The sequence below is a fragment of the Antechinus flavipes genome, chromosome 1 (assembly GCF_016432865.1).
Source record: "Antechinus flavipes isolate AdamAnt ecotype Samford, QLD, Australia chromosome 1, AdamAnt_v2, whole genome shotgun sequence".
Taxonomy (NCBI): Eukaryota; Metazoa; Chordata; class Mammalia; order Dasyuromorphia; family Dasyuridae; genus Antechinus; species Antechinus flavipes.
Genome location: NC_067398.1, coordinates 377,495,760 through 377,510,948, shown reverse-complemented (window position 1 = coordinate 377,510,948; position 15,189 = coordinate 377,495,760). Strand labels below are relative to the sequence as shown.

The 15,189-nt window shown below is 30.6% G+C and overlaps 1 protein-coding gene across 2 annotated transcripts in view; it reads left to right on the top strand.

Annotated features, from left to right (window-relative positions):
* The window catches only part of KIAA1328 (KIAA1328 ortholog), a 527,008-nt gene that overhangs the window by 127,637 nt on the left and 384,182 nt on the right, over positions 1 to 15,189 (top strand). The window lies entirely within an intron of this gene.

Here is a 15,189-nt window from a genome sequence, read left to right as displayed (position 1 = left end):
CCAGTGTAGGACCTAGGATCATCTATTTCTGCTTTTTATATCTACATACTGAAAACTAATTATTTATATTCAAAGAGTGCGATCCTTAATCACTAAATAATTCTTAATTATCAAATAAAGGTAAGATCATCTTTAGAATATTTAATTTATGAAGAAAGAAAATGGCTATTTTAGATTTCTGATAATAAGCTAACCAAAAGAAGTTTATAGTTACTTTTTCTTTTATTAAAAAATGCCATTAAGCAAAATGCTCAATCACCGGATAGATCAGCAATAAAAAACTTGACCCTGCTATAATAATGCAGAACACTTTTATTATATATACTGAGACTGTAGAAAGGCTTTGTCAGGTTTTTTCTGGGATAGAGGAGACAGCAGTACTCTAATGAAATGAATCAGGAAGAACAGATTCATTGGAAAGCAGTGCAGGTGCTTTTCTGTGACTAAGAAAAAAACCTGTGTTATTTCGAAACTCTTGATGAAAGGAAAAAATGAATATCTTTTTATCTATAACCTTCTAACTTTTAGAATTTGGCATGCCAAGCAGGTAACTATTTTGTACATTCATATATAAAAGTGACTTTTAAAAATCCATTAAGGTCTTTTAAAAACCTTGGTTTTTCCTTAAATCTTGAGAAAAATCTAGGTTCCCCTACCATTTTCAATGAAACAACTATTTCATTATTACCTTTCAGTATTTCTAATTGATATCAATTTGTTGAAGAACTTAATATTTTTTCTACAAAAATATTTAAAATGTTTTTAGACCTTCACATATAATATCTAAAATCTGTATAGTTGATAAAGAAGAAGTCTGTCCATCCAAACTAGTTAAGAAATATTTTCAGGGCAATCAGTGTTAGCATTGTATCAAACACTGAATTAAATCTGCCACTTGGTTTGTGGCCAATTTATACAAAATGATCTCTTCTTCCAATATATGACCCTTTCTATCTCGCAGTTGATTTGTAGTAAAAGATTTTCATATTAACTATATTTAATTTATAGCATTCTTTTGTGTTTCTCTAGTGTAGGTGTGGAAAGTTTTATGTTTGGTGGGTTTTTTTCTGATTTTAATTTTTCTAAAATGTGAGTTTTTCCTTCCCAGCCAGATTGTAGTACTTTCAAGGATAGGGACAACATTTAAGAAAACTAGTCCAAACAAGCATTTACAAGTATCCTTCATGAAGGTATAAAAAGTAGTAATAAAGAAGAACAATTTTTACAATCACATTGTCTGACAGGTACAGAGAATTCAAGATCCTACTGTGATCACTGTTTGGTTACTATAAGCATTTCATCTAGGAAAAATGAAATCTCTTTATCAAATGTCTCCCAAACAAATGTCAAATAACAGAGGAGGTTCTTTGAAAGAATTAACAACAGAGATAATTTGGTTTGACTAGTTTTGATTCTTAATATCAAATGAAGGATAAAAAAGGGAAATGAATATTTCCCAGAAATATTTGGCATTGTTTTGGAGGAATACCAATGCAAAATCCAAATAGGATTGCCTTTTATTTCTTTAGTATCGCTACAGTTTCTTGACAAAATACTTGGTACACACAGGTTACTTGTTAATATGTATTTTTTTTCTTTCTAAACAAAGACTTAGTACTTTGTTTTATCCAGAAGTTTGAGGTCATTTAAGAATAACAATAGCAACATAACTTGACTATTTTCCAAAGGCAATTTAGCCCCCTCTCCTATCTGTTGAATTCCAAGTCCAGCTCATTATAGATATGCATTTTTTTTTCCAACAAGATAAATATACTAAAGATGATAGAGTTACTCTTTGGTATATCATGGTGAAATCATACTGGAACTATTGTTTCTTGTTTTGACCATATTTTTGAAAGGTCTGTGATAAATTGGAGATTGTTCAGGTTAGTGCCTCCTGGATAGTAAAGGTCTTGAGTGTATATCATCTATAAATCTGAAGGAATTGGGAAGATTTAATCTGGAAAAAGGTGAACTTGGAGGGAATATGATAACTCTTTTAAAGTATTTGAAAACTTACTATGTGGTAGAGAGGTTAATCTTTTTAATCCTAGAAGGTGAATTAGGAACAAAGGGTGAAGTAGAAGAAATAAATTTAGATTAGATATAAGGAAAAACTTTCTTATAGTTAAGCTCTCCAAAAATTAGACTACTTCCTTGAGAAAATACAGGGTTTCTCCTTAGTGGAGGTTATCAAGCAAAAAGTTGAATGACCATTTATATGTGTTTTCTTGGGAAGATTAAAATGTTTCTGAGATCACTTTTAAAGCTGGTATTGTGGATTACACCTTAATAAAAATTATTCAAATGTATAATATAACATAGACACTGGGCATTCATCCTATAATCCTATTCGTTCTATGATCAATTTCTTCTAGAGAGGATAAAATCTTTTGGAGATTATATATCTTACATAGAAACTGGATTGCTTTGAGATTTGAGGCAATCAACACATTTTCTTCCACACATCTTGAACATTTCACCATTTTTAGGCAATCCTATTTGGATTTTGCATTGGAATTCCTCCAAAACAATGCCAAATATTTCTGGGAAATATTCATTTCCCTTTTTTATCCTTCATTTGATATTAAGGATCAAAATGTAGTCAAACCAAATTATCTCTGTTGTTAATTCTTTCAAAGAACCTCCTCTGTTATTTGACATTTGTTTGGGAGACATTTGATAAAGTGATTTCATTTTTCCTAGATTAAATGCTTTCTTATAATCACCAAACAGTGATCACAGTAGGATCTTGAATTCTCTGTACCTGTCAGACAATGTGATTGTAAAAATTGCTCTTCTTTATTACTACTTTTTATATCTTCATGAAGGATACTTATAAATGCTTGTTTGGACTAGTTTTCTTAAATTTTTGGATCACCGTGAAAGTAATTTATGGAATAGTGCATTTCATATGTTCTTAGTGACTTTTTAAAAAAATATGAAAATTATTTACATCTTTAAATGCTTTCCCTCTTTCTGGCAGCTTGAAAATGGATTTTTTAAAGCCTTCAAATTGTGTTGCTTTATGAACGCGCGCGCGCGCGTGTGTGTGTGTGTGTGTGTGTGTGTGTGTATGTGTATGTATTAGTTTAATTTAGCTATTTTTCCCTTTTTTGCTTTAGTGTCATTTCTACTTTTTCAGGCAGCACATCCAAATGTGGAAGTTTTACTATCTATGATAGAGAAAAAATTCTTTATAAAATCTTTACATCTATATTTTTCTCAGTTTCATGTGTTTGTTTTCTTTCTCCTAGTTTTATTCTTAAAGCTTTTAGGTATAATTTTTATCACTTATATGTTTAAGCAAGATTTTGTTATACTTGTTTTTCCCTCTACTGCCTTTAATATGTGTATATATTTACAGTGCTTGTGCTCTTCTACCATCTTCTTCCATAAAATGTTGCATGTGAATTTACATATTACAAAGGATTGATTCTTGATTGCCATATATTACTGTTTGGAAAAACTGAGAAGTGTTTGTCTGTTGAGACAGTTTTACAGCTTTTTTAGGCTTTTCATTATCATAGTTGATTTATGTCAGTTAACTTCTGTACAAAATTCTTCTGGTCTTTTTCAGTATATGATTCAGTTCCTTCTCATCTCAATCCTCTATCCCTTTTTGGGGAGGCTTCAATAACTTCTCTAAATAGGTCGTCTGGAATTATTTTAATTGTTTGTTTTATATTTTTATTGTTTGTATTCTTTTGTATTTATTAACATTTGCTCTTTTTTGAACATTTGGTGGTTCTGTGAAGAACAGATTTGCTAATGATTCTTGCCACTGTAATGAATCATTTCCTGTTTATTAAAATATAAGCATCTTCATTTTTTAATAATATCATTTGATATTTACCATGTTTACATCTTGAAAGTCTCTTCTTAAAGAAGTGTTTGTAATATATGGGCATGACTTTGTGGTATAGTCTATAAATAAGCTATTGACCTCTTTCATCTTTGGAATTTGTTGTTATTTTTTCTGATTAATAAGCATTATTTTCAATTTCTCTGACCCATTTTGAAAAAAAAAAAAGAAAATCCATGTAATAGACCACAACGTACATTCCTCCATTAGCAATGTCTACAATTGTCTTTTATTTTGCATTTTTAGCATGTTTTATCATCAGTTCTGTAGAATCATAGATGGTCAATGAATTTATCAGAATTCTCTAAGTCTTTCAAAGTTGTCTTTAAAATGCTGTTGTCATGTCTAACTCTTTTTTTCTGAGTCAAATTGGTAGATGATAGAAAAGTCATATTAAGTTTGGGTATAAGATATCCAATGCTAATAAATGTTTTATCTATTATTTGATCATTTAATAAGTTCTTCATTTTTTCATCTGTATATTTAAAGATCTCCTTTTATCTGTGTATTTAAGAATCTCCATGAATTGGCTACATTTTATCTTTCTAAACTTATCTTTATAAATAAACCAAGAACTGAAAAATCACTTTTTTTTTTCTAAATTGTCTAAGAACCCAAAAAAGATAGATACATTTGCTGTATACACAAGCAAATCCATGTTGACGAATTCTTGATAACTTCCAGCTTACTAGACTCAGAATCACAGAATTGTCAGAGTGGGAAAAGACTTCCATAGCCATTCAGTTCATTTCATATAGGAAAAAATATTCCCTTTGCAAAATAACTGCTTAGTAATTGACCTTAATGGAAGACATCCAGTAAGGATGAATTTATGATGTTCCAGGAAAGCCCACTGCAATTTTGGATAAGTCTAATTGTAAAAAAGTTTTTCCTAACATCAAGACTAAAGTTACCTCTCTGCACTTTTCAACTATTATTTTTATTTCTGTTCCTTGGGTCCTAGTAGAAGATCTAATCTCTCAAATTACAACTTTTCAAATATTTGAAGAGAGCCATCACATCCTTCCAAAGTGTCCTTTATTCCAGGCAAACACCTGTAGTTGCTTCAGTAGATCTGTATATGTTGTATACTTGAGGCTCTTCACTGTTTTGTTTTTTATTTTCTTTCCATTCTAGCACTTTTACATAAAATGTGTGCCAAAAATTAAACATAATGCTCTTCGTGTTTTTTTTTTCCTTTTTGCTCATCTCTAGTTTTTCAAACTAGCAAAAATTCTCCAAGAATTTTTTATTGATTAACCCCACTGCATTGTATTCTTGTCCTTAGTCTGAATTATTTTTGTTCCTTTATACAAATTCTGTAGCATATTGTAATGTACTTACCTAGGCAATTTTCCCCCCTTTCTCCATAGAGCAGTATTATCTCATCTTCCAGACTGTAAGTTCATCTGAGATTGTCTCCAAATCATCTGTCTTTAAATAATTTAGTGTTTAATAAATATAGTATTTGTTTTTTATTAAAGCTTTTTATTTTCAAAACATGCATAAATAATCTTCAACACTCACCATCACAAAACCTTGTCTTCAAAATTTTTTTCTCCCTCCCCTCTAATCCCTCCCTTATATCGCAAGTAATCCAATATCTGATAAACATGTACAATTCTTCTATACATATTTCCATGATTATCATGTCTCACAATAAAAATCAGATCAAAAGGGGAAAAAATTAGAAAGAAAACAAAATATAAGCAAACTACAGCAAAAATATGTTGTGATCTACATGCATTCCCCACAGTCCTCTCTCTGGATGCCGATGGCTCTTTCTATCATAAGATCATTGGAACGTACTTGAATAATTTCATTGTTGAAAAAGCCATGTCCATCAAAATTGATCATTTTATAATCTTGCTATTGCTGTGTACAATGTTCTCTTGGTTCTATTCATTTCACTTAGCATCAGTTCACGTAAATCTCTCCAGGCCTCTCTAAAATCATCCTGCTGATTGTTTCTTACAGAACAATAATATTCCATAACATTCTTGTACCATAACTTATTCAGCCATTCTCCAACTGATGGGTATCCACTCAGTTTCCAGTTTCTTGCCACTACAAAATGGGTTGCCAAAAACATTTTTACACATGTGGGTCCCTTTCCCTCTTTTAAGATCTCTTTGGGATACAAGCCAGTCCAGAGCTAATTCAGAGGCTGGATTTGCTAATTAGTCTGAGAGTTATAGGAGAAGGTATGTAAGAAAGGAAACATAACTGATTGAGACATTGGAGGAAAAAGTCCAAAAGCATGTGCAATGTGTAACACCTATGTACCTCCCACCTCCACAAAGGGATAGTTTGGAAAAATTTTTTTTCATTTCCCCTTATTTGAGTATCCTTTGATATTTATAATTTTGTTACATTTACTTTTGATGTTTTGGTGTGTCATTCTTTCTGTTTACATTGTTGAGTTATTCTGTATATTATTTTCTTGATTTTGCTTATTCATTCTGTAACAGTTCACATAGCTCTTTCCATGCTTTTCTGTATTCATTGTAGACATTTCTTATACAGTATAATTATTTTTAATTATATTCATATCACAATTTTTAAATCATTCCCAACTATAATATTATATCATATTAGATTTAGATTTATCTTTATTTCTTAAGGGTTGCTTTGTAACTAAATATATGTCTTTTATGTACTTTGGGAAGTTGTAGCATATGCTTTTTATAGTTATTTGGCACAGAATTTCCCTTTCTGTTATTGCTTCATGTGTGTACATGTTTATTTTATTTTATAGGAAATGCTGTTAATATTTGAGGATTTATTTTGTAGTGATGATTCATTATTTTGTAGTGGTAACCCACAAAAAATTTTCATAGTAATCTTTATTTTACTGCTATCTCCTTTTATTTACATACATATTTACATATGTATACCCACTTAACACACACACACATACACACACACACACATTTTCCTATCATTGAACTACCCTTTTCAGATGAACTACTGTAAAACTATAGTTCCCTTTCAAATTTGTAAAGTTGCTTTTTTTGAGGTTGAATGTAAGATTTTATAATTAATCTTATTATACTTGACTCAGTCTAGCTTTTTGAGATCTTTTTGTCTCTCTCTCTCTCTCTCTCTCTTTTTTGTTATCCAGTATATTAGTTATCCCCTTTAGCTTTGTTTCATATGCAAATTTGATAAGCTTGTCACCCCAGAACTTTAACCAAATTATTCATAGACATGTTAAATAGCACAAGGCCAAAGACTGTGATTCTCCAAGATGGCATTTCTTATTAGTGATGAATTTTGGGTTTTGCCCTTCTATCTAGCAGTCCTAGATTACCTGACTATACTATCATTTAGCCCAAGTCTCCTCACTTTCTCCACAAATATAGCTCAAGAAGTGACTTTGTCAGTGGCTTGATTCAGCTCTCAGTCATAGTTTCATAGATTTAGAAGAAAGTAACCTCAGAGTTCAATCTAATCATTTTATAGATGAAGAAACTGAACTTATATAATTTGTTTGAGATCAGACAGGTAGTACCTCAAGGAGGTTACTTAGGTTCTCTGATTTTGGAGACATTGCTTTTTTCACTTAATATACTTTCCTCCCTTGGGCATTAAAAATTCTGCCTTGAGATTAGTTTAGTTTGATCTCTCCCCTTTAAAAGACAATTCATTTCAATAAATAAACACTAATATTCTCTCCCTCTAATTTTCTTCTCCCCAATTGATGAAAAAAATAGGAGGGGAAGGGGATAGAAAAGAAAAAAAAAGATCTTGTTACAAAATTTAATAATTAAACAAAACATTCTGACATTGATCCAAAAATATGTATTTCCTTCTTAATTAAGTTCAGCACCTATTTTACAGGAAATGGGATAGCATGCTTCATCTTTATTTCTCTGGAATCTCTGGAATCTATTGAATTTATTAGAATTTTCAAGTCTTACAAAAAGTTATTTTTTCATGGTTTTATTTAAATTTTTGCCTTCGTTCTGATTAGTACACTCTGCATCAATTCATGTCAGTCTTCTAAATATTCTCCTTAAGCCATCTATCTAGTCATTTTTATGATAAAATAATATTCTGTTACATTTGCATACCTTTTTCCAATTTTCATTAGATGAACATTGTCTTAGTTTTCAGTTTTTTTATAATGTAAATATTTTTGTAAGACTTCTTTGATTTATTTGAAGTTTGAATCTACTAATGGTATTTCTGGATTAAAACATTTAAACAGTTTAGTGACCTTTTATTGATTTATAGCTCCATCAACTGTGTATCAGGATCCTTGTTTCCTCCAAAATTGTCCCTAAATCATCATTTTCTAAAAAATATCATCTTTGCAAATCTGATGGTTGTAAAATACATTCAAATTTTTCTTTTCAACAAGTTGCACACAAAATTCTTTGATCTGTTTAACCTCCATTTTGTTTTTGAAATTGCTCATAAATATAAAATTTCTCTTAAGAACTACTTTGACTATATTCCATAATTTTTGATTTATTGTCTCATCATTTTTGTTGATGAAATTCTCTATTATTTCCATGATTTGCTTTTTTTAACCTAGAATTAAACAATTTAGTTTCTAATTAAATTTGTACCTTTTCTTCAAAGACTCTTTATTGATTTATGAGTAAGGAATATATTTTCTATGTCTGCTTTTTTCTCTTTGTGAGACTTTTAGAACCTCTAATATAATTAGTTTTTTTTTTTTTGTTGTGTACCATATAGGGCTGATAAATATATATTTCTCTTTCTTTAATAAATATCAGAGATTGTTCATGTCTAATTTATTTTTAAAAATCATCTTTTTAATCTAAGAGGAAAAAAAAATACATGACCCAAATAGAAGTTTTAATTTTTTCCTGTCTTTTTAAAAGTTTCTTTTTATTTTAAAAATATATGCAAAAAATAGTTTTCAACATTCACCCTTGCAAAACCTTGTATTCCAAATTTTTCTCCCTCCTTTCCTCTCCCACACCTGTAATCCAATTCATATCTGACTTTTCTCCAGTTCTATTCAATTAACTTGTTTGTATGTATGTATATACATTTGTATATGTATGACTATGCATATGTGTACTTATATATTAGATTGGCCTATGGCTAAAAAGGGATACATTGGGATCTCCAACTACTATGGTTTTGTCATTTTTCTCATATGTAATTTAATTTGGTTTTCATTTAAATATTTAGATGGTATGCCTTTTGGTACATATTTGTTAAATATTGATTGTAATTTATATCTTTCTACATGATGTAGTTTTCCAGTTTATTTCTTAATTTTGTTTTTACTGTTTTACTGTTACAATTTTGACCTGCTATTCATGCTTTAAAAAGAAAAAAAATCTGAAAAAGTTTTGCTTTATCCCCATTTTAAAAAAGTCCTTGAATGTCTTTTTGTTTCAAGTGTGTTTCTCACAGACAACAGTAGCTACATTAGACCCTCTAATTTGTATCTCTTATTCTTATTTTCCCATGTAAAACCTCTCTTTACAATTTATCTTTTCAGGTCAGTGTTTGTTTTGCTTGTGACTAATCCTTCTCTAAAACCACTCTCCCCCTCTTGTTTTTCACTCTTCTCTTTCCCCATTCCATCCTTTTCTCCTGTATAGTTGAATGTATTTCTCAGTAAGATCTGTAGTGCATTCTTCCTTATCAAAGTGAACTTCAAATAATGTTCCTTTACTATTTCTTCCTCCTTGTTTGCATAGTATCCTCTTTAGAAACACTGATTCTATGAGATAGCAATTCATGCCCTGTCTTCCCCCTTCTTTCTTCTTTCTTACTCCTGTATTTTGTTTTTCCAGTTCATTTCCTTTCCTGATTTTTGTCCTCCAAACATAATACCACTTTCACATCTTCTGTTTCATTTTAACTACTTCTTTGACCCCTGATAATAATAGAGTTCCAAGGAGATACTTAACTTATCTTTCCTACCTGTCTGTGCCAAAACGTTTGTGGGCAGCCCTGTTTGTAGTGGCTAGAAACTGGAAATTGAATGAATGCCCATCAATTGGAGAATGGCTGGGTAAATTGTGGTATATGAATGTTATGGAATATTATTGTTCTGTAAGAAATGACCAGCAGGATGAATACAGAGAGGCTTGGATAGACTTACATGAACTGATGCTAAGTGAAATGAGCAGAACCAGGAGATCATTATATACTTCAACAACGATATTGTATGAGTATGTATTCTGATGGAAGTGGATTTCTTTGACAAAGAGACCTAACTCAGTCTCAATTGATAAATGATGAACAGAAGCAGCTACACCCAAAGAACGAACACTGGGAAATGAATGTAAACTATTTGCATTTTTGTTTTTCTTCCCAGGTTATTTTTACCTTCTGAATCCAATTCTCTCTGTGCAACAAGAGAACTGTTCGGTTCTGCAAACATATATTGTATCTAGGATATACCATAACATATTTAACATATATAGGACTGTTTGCCATCTAGGGAAGGGGGTGGAGGGAGGGAGAGGAAAAATCTGAACAGAAGCGAGTGCAAGGGATAATGTTGTAAAAAAATTACCCTGACATGGGTTCTGTCAATAAAAAATTATTATATATAAAAAAAAACTTATCTTTCCCATTAAAATGTAAACCCATAATCTTTGTAGATATTTATTTTATCATATTTTTTCTTGACTTTTGTGTTTTTCTTTCATAGTTCCTATTCAGTCCTTGTATTTTCATCAAGAATGTTTATAAGTCCTCTATTTTATTAAAAATTATATTCCTTCTGTATCCCTTAGAATTTTTCAAATTTTTAGTAATAGTAAGCCTTTAACTTTTGCCTTTTGAAATGTTGTGTTGTATTAGAAACTCTTTTTTCTTTATGATTGTGGCTACCAAATCTTTACTTTTTGACTGTTTCTCATTTTTTTTTTCATGGGTTTCTTACTTCTAGATTATGACTAACATTATTGAGTATTTTTGTAGTAGCAATCAATCCTCTATTTGTGGTAGTAATATTCTTAAAAGATGGTGTGAAAGTCAAAACCACAAATTTTGATACATTGAATCTATGTTCCCATAGAGAGTTAGATACCTGTGAGCAGCCAAAACTGTAGTCTCTCATTAGAAATTGCCCAAAATAGACTTCTGCATACAATTCTATACAATAAAACATTAATTCTCATAATATGTACTTCACCTAATACAGTAACTATGAAATGTCCCATAAAATGCAGTACATAAAACAAAATTGGTAACATAGAAAACATTTTTTCTGATTAGTAATTCTCTAGAATTCTGTAATCTTTTGTGCTAACATCTCAGATGAAGCAAACAGCACATTGATTTTATATAAAACATTCTACTACTATAAATCCCTCTATTCAGCTACCCTCTGAAAACCAAGGGAGAAGTTATTGGGTTACTGCTTTTGGAAGATGCTGGGAATGGCAAGGTCTCAACATCATCTCCAACATTCCTGATGCATGGAGAGCTCTTTATTCTACTACAGAAGGGTGAATAAGACCAGTGAGGTACTTTGTAGGATAACAGCCTCTTATTTGTATCTCTCGCTTTTTTCTCTACTGTGCATAGCTGAAATGTTCATGGTTGCCAATATGAAAGTGAAAATGATACTACTAAAATAACACTAATGCATGAAATCACAAAAGTTAAAGATGCAAATGTTGAGAGTTGGCTGTTATTTAAAGAAGTAGTCAAAAGATTCTTTTTACTTTCACTTGGTCCTCTTGTTCCCTTTTATTCTGTGAATTCTTAAGACTTGAAATTTATTTCTTTGTTTTATCTTTTGAGACTGAAGTATTTAAAAATCTCTATTTTGTCTTTTATTCTGGGTATTTTATATTTTTGAAAGTATTCCTTCTATTCTGAGGTAGTTTTTTGCTTTTGGTTTCTTTGTGTTGTTTTTATTTTGTATATAACTGCCTGATAGGTTCGGATAATTCTTTTTATTTCTTCTGTTTTACTTATGATTTCTTCTATTCATTTACTCATTTGCTGATTTTTGATCTGACTCTTTAATCAGTATATATAAAAGTTAATTGACGTTTATTAGTATTCTAAAATTTTTTTCAAAAATGTTTTCTATATTTTGGTTTCCAGCTTATCAGTTTCTTCTCTAATTTCTAATTATTCCTCTTTGAAATAATAATTTATTTTAGATTTCTGATTCATTTCAATGCATATTCTTGTCATTAATTCTCGTTTTTCCTATTTTGTTAATGTATGCTTATTGGGATCTGATTTTCCCCTTGAAGATTTCTGTAGCTATTTTGTTATATTGTTTCATTAATATCATTGTCTTTTGCAAAATTATTTGTTTTTTCTATTATTTGTTCCTTGATCCACTTATTATTTATTTGGATTTGTATCTTTTGTATGTGCTCCCTGAACTCTACTATTCTTAGTGTATTACCGTTTATAAAGAATTTGTATATTATTTCTACCTTTCTGTATTTATTTTGGCATGTCTGTTCCCTGATAGCATGATTAATTTTTGTAAAAGTTTCATCTGGTACTAAAAAATACCTAATATTCTTTAATAGTTCAATTTTTAAAATACAATAAGTCTTTTAGTTCTAGGAATACATTCAGTTTTATGTCTTTCCTTTTTTGAAAAAAATCTTTCTGTTAAACATAACCCAAATTGAGAAAAAGATATCAAAATCTCCGGTCACTATTATGTTACTGCCTATGTCTTCTTATAGTTGTTTGTTTATTCTTTATGAATTTAGGAGGATGTACATTTAAAATGGATATTGATTTGTGGTCTGTGGTTCTTTTTAATATAATTTCTTTTTGTCATCCCTTTAAAACTTTTTTTGAATGTTTTTGCTTTTCTGATAACATGATTGCAGTTCCTCCTTTTTTGGATTCATCTGATGCATAATAAATTTTTTCCAAGCCCTTCAAATTTTTTTTCTTCATATGGATTTGATTTTTAAATGTGTTTCTTGTGTAATTAAAAGACTGTGTTGTTTTTAATCTAATCTTGCAATCTTTCATTGTATTGGATTGTTTAGTCTATTGACACTCAATCTTACAAGAACTATTAGGTTTATGTTTTCCTTCATTTGTTCCTAATGTTTTATTTTCTAAATTAGATTTTCCTCCTTCTTTCACAAAACAAAAATAACCCAGTCATATTGTCTTACTGTTAGTTTAATCTATTTTTGAGACAATCCTCATCAAAATAATTTGTTATTATCTCGAAAATCTTATACCCAAATCTATTTTCTATTGTTTTTTAAAATGCAAATAATTCTAGTAAATGATTATAGATACCCCATAATTGAAATTTTTTACTATTCCTGGTTCTATAATTTATAATTGATCTTTGCCCACCCCATTATCTTTAAAATGCCCTTTCTGAGTTCATGTTCTCTCTTATTAGTGTCATTTATCCCCAGGAACTCTTAATTTCTTTTTAAATTTTCTTTTGTTGCAGGAGGAATTTCTTCAAGCACCGAATCCCTGAAAATTAGACCCATTATAAAATCCCCCAACTTCCTTTAATATAGAGTATCTGTATTCCTAAGGTGACTCATTGATCAAACCTCTCACACCACTGAAACAAAATTTCCCTATTTCCTGATTTTTTAAAAAAATTCCTTTTGTTTGCCTCCTTGCCCATGGACCTATGCACTCCCCTTTTCCTGAGAGGCTACTTAAGTTACTTTCCCTTCTTTATTCTCTTTTACCTTTTTTAAGGAAATCATATAGTGCCTTCTATATTTTTTTATCCCACTTAGCTTTTTATCTGTCCCCTCCCCAATCCTAAAATCCTGGAAAACAAAACAAAATAAAACATTGATAGACCTATAAACAGAATATTTGGGATGTTTATAAACTAAGATATTTCAGGCTTATTTTTCTACCATCCTTTCAATTTGACTTTTGCTTTATTTCTCTTCTCCTTTACATTCAGAAATTTCTCTTAATTGTCTCTTGTTATTTTGTTATTCTTAATTGATTTGTTTTTCATTTACTGGATTTTTGTTCGTGCTACTTTAGGGGAAAATAATCTCTTCAAATCTGGTTTTCTTTTTATAAGTGTTTCAACTTCCTTTTTTTGTTTGTTTTGTTTTGTTTTTTGCTGAGGCAACTGGGGTTAAGTGACTTGCTCAGGGCCACACAGCTAGGAAGTGTTAAGGGTCTGAGATCAAATTTGAACTCAAGTCCTCCTAATTTCAGGGCTAGTGCTCTATATACTATACCATCTAGCTGCCCCTCAAATTGCTTTGAAAAAAAAATTAAACATCCAGATTTTTCATTGATGGTTAGACGCAGATTTGCAGGGTAAATCCCTTTAGATTCTACTTTGAGGTCCTTCAGTTTTCAGAACTCATTCTACTTCTAGCAATTGTTAGTGGATGTAGAATAGTCTTATATTTTCTGGACTGTTTTCCTTATGTTTGAAGATCATTGTCTTCGTCACTTGGAAGATTTCTTTATTTTTTTAAAAATGAAATTCTTAAATTTTACTCCAAAGCATTTAGAACTTTACATTGTAGGAATTTTTCTTTTCAGTCTATCTGTGTATTCTTTCAATTGGAATCCTCCCTAGGATCCCTATCTTCCCACCACCTATCCCTTATTCCCAGCCATTTTAGACATTCTGGAAAGAGTCCTTGAATTATATAACTTTTTGACTACGTGTGTCGGGAAGATGTATAATCCTTAAGCTGTTTCTCTGCCTCCTGTCCTCAAGATCAATATTTGCATTTAAAGAGATTCTGTTTTCTTCTAAAGTTGTTGCTTTTTGCTTCTCTTCTAGATTGCTCTTTACTTTTGTGTATTTTCATTCCTAATCAGTCATCTGCTTTTCTTTTGGTGAGGCTTGACAGTTTGGATTCAAGTTTTCCTATTCTGTCAATTATTTCTACATTCAATTATAAATTTTGGTTATATAGTTGCTGTTCTCTTTTGAGCCATTCAGCATTATCTTGCAGTGGGTCCATGCTTTCTTGGAAATCCATAGGGTCTTCTACCTCATTGGGTGTTGATTTATTTTCCTTGTATTGTATCTATTCAAGATATATGGATTCTTTTACTTCCCCTAAAGGTCATATTTCCTGATCTAATGCATGGTGGAATTACTGCCCTCCTTGTCTGAGCTTTTTTAAAATCCTAGACCTATTTGTTTCTGGTTAATTCAATTACAGGCTTGACTCAAGATGTTGAGATTCAGGAAAAATATTTCTTTCTCCCCAGATTGTTTAAGCTAGCTGGAAAATTTTGGAGGCTGAGAGTAGCAAAGGTTCTCTGGTTCTTTTCCTCAAAGTCAAGTCTGAGATTTTTGTCTGATGTCATAGTGACAAAACTAACACATTCCTTCTAATCTGCATTCACAGATTGAATCTGTA